This window comes from Rhagoletis pomonella, unplaced genomic scaffold, assembly GCF_013731165.1.
Source record: "Rhagoletis pomonella isolate Grant_MI unplaced genomic scaffold, Rhpom_1.0 Rhpom_scaffold_00015, whole genome shotgun sequence".
NCBI lineage: Eukaryota > Metazoa > Arthropoda > Insecta > Diptera > Tephritidae > Rhagoletis > Rhagoletis pomonella.
The window spans coordinates 2,469,309-2,474,995 of NW_023458569.1; the positions used below are offsets into that span (position 1 = coordinate 2,469,309).

Sequence of the window (5,687 nt, forward strand, 5' to 3'; positions counted from 1 at the left end):
CCACCTGAAATCGACGTTCACGAGAATCCTGCCTCGATAGTAAATCGGTGGCAGAAGCTAAAGGCCCTTCACCAAACTTTTTGTAAACGATGGAAACCGTTTATTATACCGAATATTTATCCGAACTGCAAAAGTGGATTAAGTGGAAATATCCACAGCAAAATATAAAATTAGGAGATCTCGTTGTCATCAAGGAAGACAACCTCCCGTCAAATGAGTGGAGATTAGGTCGAATTATCAGCCTACATCCTGGTCCCGACGATCGAGTACGCGTAGTTGACATCATCACGGAAAAAGGGCAGATTACGAGACCGCTGGCCAAACTGGTCCTACTTCCATCCCAAAATCAAGAAACCGAGGAGCCAGCAAGCACTTCGTAAATAAATCCTCTCCGTTGATCCCCAATCCCGCGTGAATTCCACTTCCTCATCGCACAAAAATTCCACTTCTATGCATTCGGAAGGATTCCACGCCTATAATCAAGTTTAACCCAGAGTAATATTAAAGGTAGTCGTGTTTTAGTTAGATTTTGGTGATGGTTCTTAGCCCGGCCTCTCCGGGTAGATCTGGGTATAAAGAACCGACCATCGTTAGATCTTGTAAGCACCAAAGAACGTCGGTAGAATGGCGACCCTTTTCATCATAGAATCGGGTAAAAATAAGACAGACCAAGCTTGATGAACAATTGTTTCAGAAATACGAAATTGGTAACGAGGTGCGAATTATCAATTAAAATCCTCCAAAAAATATAATAATAATTGAAATAAGTTGAAAGTCGTTACAATTGTTCATTATGCTTGCTCGTTTTTCAACACAACTAGGTCTGATGGGAAGCGAATCCATTTTACTTGACAGGTTTCGATAATCGTCAGTCAACCCACTAGACCAAATGAGTTCGCCTCAATTGTCAAAACCTACCAGCAAAGACTATAGTTCCGAAAAAAAAAAAAATATCTATACATACATATGCATATATTTTAAAATATGTGTATTCAGTGGCATCCCAGCAAACGTTTGGAGTCATAAATGAGTCTTGAAGGAGTCCCATTTCGGAGCCTTTACGCTCATAATGCTCATTTAAGAGTCCGAAATGAGGGTGTTTCCCTTCCTGCGAAGGTCGACTTATATGAGCTTAAATTCATACATCAGATGAGCCTCAATATGAGTCATATTGGACTCTTATCGGCCTCATATACGGCTCATTTTGGACTCTTTTTGAGGCTCTTAAATGACTCTTATTGGCCTCTTAAATGCCTACTTTCGGAGTCTTATTTTATGCTGTTTTGTGAGTCTTATTGGCCTTATTCTTCGACTCTTATTGAACTTACTTTAGAGCCATGTTTACAAGGGCATTCATTTCAAATACTGTTGCATATATACATACCTCTGTGCATACATATATATGTATATTGCAACATTCATGTAATAGCAGCTGCTGCAGCTAAATTTTGTAAATTTTTTGCTTCCTAATTATTTTTCATATCTGTATAAACAAGTTTAGATATAAATTTCGAGTCTTTATTGTTTTTATATTGGCACAAAGTGCTGGCTCATAACTTGGATCATATATGACTCCTAAAAGATTCATATAAGAGTAAACAATTTCTTGTTTTTGAAATTCATATTTCTCACCTACCCAGGACTCCTTTCGGACTCATATATTTTGAACGCTCAGAATATGTTTGCGGGGATATGTCTAACTCACCCATTTTTCCGGCATTAGTTCCGTTATGTGCGCCAGTTCCGCTCGTAGGTATTAGTCCTTTGTGTATTAGTAAACTTGCAGTTTCCACCTCCACCAATATGAGAATTATTGTTGTTATAATCATTAGTGCAGTGGCAGCTGCATAATTTTGTTTGTCTTCTTTATCGGCATCACCTGCGGTTATTCCTGGTTCATAATCCGATGACTTACCATTGTGCGATATGGGTGTACAATAGTTACGATCTTGAGCGATTTGGCCATTGAGTTTGAAGCGATAATTGTAATGACGGGTTAGACGCACCGAGCTATACTTTTGCATATGACGCTGAAAGCGATATGGCAATTGGTTTATATTTTCGAGGATGGATATTGTTCAATTTTACGTGTAGCACATATTTTAAAAATCTCCTCGCATGTCGCGAGGCATCAGTATTATTTACCTTATCCCTCTACTTGCTTCGCCTATTGGAGCCGTGAAAGAATCTAGTGAATTTCATGAGGAGCTCTATGTACGACCCATGGCAAATGGACATGTAAACACATTTTTTCAGTTCACCACTCGTTGGCATTATGGCAATAGGGACAATTTACACAACACACAGCTTATAACTCGCCCGATCGCTGAAACATTGCTGCTTTACGATGTTAAAGAACTGCATATTGGTCTAACTCAGGGGCTTTGGAGGTATGAAACTTTGGGTTATCCTGTGGTGGACGCTGCACCAGGTGCAGAGATGTGGGCATGGTTTGCAGGAGAAAATCTGACAGCAAGTGAAGTGGATGATCAGTGGACAAAGCTGGCCAGCACGTTTTCCGGAATTCTATGCGCTTCTCTGAATTTCATAGACAAAACCAATAGTGTAGAACCGAAGTTTAGTTTCTGCCCTCAATTCTTTATAGGCAGTAAGGTAAATATACCACAATATATACGATATGCAAGTTTGCCGCGAGAAATGGTCTGTACCTAAAACTTAACACCGTGGAAAAAATTGTTACCTTGTAATAGTAAACAGGGTTTCGCCTCCTTACTCAATTCCGGATACGTACACAATACAAATTACCACTCCTTGGGCATAAAAATGCGAACGATATGTGAATCGTATAACAAAAACTGTATTTTAGAATTCACCGAAACAGCCAATTTGGTATACGTCCCAAAACTATTAGGCACAAATGGAGATTTTTCGCTCCGACGTCTCTTTGGCCAGGGATTGAATGGGTATTGCTCGGTGACTAAAAGTAGTAAAATTTATGTAAATCTGGATGATCAACCTTACGATTTAACACCAACTCCAATGCATAATTTGACATCGAAGCGTGGGGGTGCCACGACTTCTTTTGGAGTGTATGATATTCAACGTCTAGATGCAGATAAACTATTTAATATCGCCTGGATAAGTCTTAAAAGAAATCCAGCTATTCTCCTAACTCCTTCACTTCCGATATACGCACATCGTTACATACTTGGACAAAGTCAGGAGTTAAACTTTCACCGCAATAAAAATCTCTGAAAATTGAAAAAGATTAATAAGAACAAAAGCATGCAATTTCGCATGCATACTCACCCAACCGTTTCAGCAAACTTACGTAATGGCCGCGTGGTAGTAAATTTTAGACATGACATTTATGCATTGTATGTATGTATGTATGTGATTACGTTCCACATCAGGAATAAACCTACTGCCGTTCTCCATTCATATTGGAGAATAGTTATGTTTCTTTACGGACAATTAACACTAACCCTAACTAGCTGCTGCTAGTTTTGCATGGTGACCGTTCGTAGACAATAAATTTAATTGCTGTTGTCATACAATTGGGGATTTTACATGTAAAACCAATGCAAAGTCACTGGGTACCACAAAATGTTAATTGGTTATTTTAAATGTAAAACCAATTCAAAGTCACTGGGTACCACAAAATTTTAATTGGTTATTTTAAATGTAAAACCAATGCAAAGTCACAAAATGTTAATTGGTTATTTTACATGGGAAACCAATCCAAAGTCACTACGTACCACAAAAATGTTAAGATACTATGCTTGCTAAAGTATTTCTTAGGCGGCACCTTGTTTTTTAACAGCAAGGCGCCCAATGATATGCAAACTTTTGCCGGTGGGAAGTGGGATTGTTGAGTGCCGATGTAAACCAAGATACATAAGTCTCCAAATGTCGATAAGCAGGTTCACGTCACATACTCAAGTACACACACACATATGTTAAAACCTGCTATTGACAAAATATGCGGATGAAAGCACAAATGAAAAATAATAAAAATAAATAAATGCTACCACACTCATACGCACAGGCATTTTTTCGGTATAATTTAATTCAAGTAAAATTCTACGTTGCCCATACATCCCTGCACAGTAGAATGCATGGCATCCATGCAATTCATCATCCAAAATTTTGTAGGTCGTGAGTTAACATTATGCTACATTCACACTAGGTGGTTCTTTGATTAGCAAAATAATATATATAATGCCAAGTTCACACCCACCGAATTATGCGCTTGCACTCATCAAAATGTTGCGCCTTTCATACCACTCGCCACCCAACAATACATATATACGTTATAATATCCACTGCAACGAAATCTGACCCTATTTCAGCCGTAACGATGTCTCATATCGCCACTATGAGAAAACGAGCCGAACAACGCGCCCACCGCTATCCGCTACCGTGCCGCCTATGCGACGCACACCACCCTATTAGGCTCTGCCCTATTTATCGGGCAAAATCGCCCGAGGAGAGACTGCGCGAAGCTCTACTGGGCCGCTATTGCGCAAACTGCCTTGCCATGACCCACCAGCTGAAGGAGTGTCAAAGCGAGGGAAGATGCCGTAGGTGTGGCGAGAAACACCACTCCACTCTGCATTTAGAGGATGAGCCAACGCGCCAACGAAAATGTGAGTCATGGAGGGCACGAGGCAATGAAGACGACTCAGAGGAACCAGTCCCCAAACCATGGAGTGTGCAAGTGGAAGAAGCCGAGGCAGACGGCACTCTGTCACTATACGCGTCCGACTCGGGAACCGAGACTAGGCCTCCCGGTCCAGAGATTGAAGAAGGGGAAGTTATTGAGCGCGGAGCGGGGACTCGGCCTCTCCGCCCGCTTACTAACGGGGGACCGGAAACACGGTCTTTCCGGCCTCTGCTGCGGCATGAACGCAGAAGTACGGCTGGATCCGAAACACGGGTTCACCGAGCACGCCACCACGAGGCAATGAAGACGACTCAGAGGAACCAGTCCCCAAACCATGGAGTGTGCAAGTGGAAGAAGCCGAGGCAGACGGCACTCTGTCACTATACGCGTCCGACTCGGGAACCGAGACTAGGCCTCCCGGTCCAGAGATTGAAGAAGGGGAAGTTATTGAGCGCAGAGCGGGAACTCGGCCTTTCCGCCTGCGCCAATCCACAACATTTCAACACGAAGATAGACTGGTGACTAGGCCTCGCCAGCTATCACGACCGCACGCCTTTCGAAATACCATAATAACGCCATCACTCCAGCCCACTATATCCGTGGCGCCGACGGCTGTTGTAAAGGTGGAGGCGAGAGGGCGCCTACATCTGGTCCGCGCGCTTATTGACGCCTGCGCGCCGAACACTATCTTGTCCGCGGATCTGGCCCAAGAGCTAGGGCTTCAGGAAACGTATATCGGCGGACAACGAGGGTGTTTCCTATGCATAAGGGGCAAGCATGGGCAGAACAAGCGGGTGGCGACCCATGCGCTTGTTATACCACATTACAACCATGTCTCACCTAGGACTAATGTGGATCCCTCAGTTGCTACGCCGTATATCCACATTCGGCTTGCGGATCCAAGTTTTTTCGCATCAGCACCGATACGCCGTCGGACGTGTATGCGGACCTAATCTTGCCCGGAACTTTACCGACGTCGTTTGGCCCCCTCATTGCGCAAAGCACTATTTTCGGTTGGGTGCTGTCAGGGGCGTGCCGGCCGTAAATTTTACTTATATAA

General features: G+C 42.9%; 1 pseudogene; it reads left to right on the forward strand.

Moving 5' to 3' along the window:
- Positions 1 to 2,118: 2,118 nt before the first annotated feature.
- Positions 2,119 to 3,216, forward strand: LOC118749335 (annotated as a pseudogene).
- Positions 3,217 to 5,687: the final 2,471 nt, after the last annotated feature.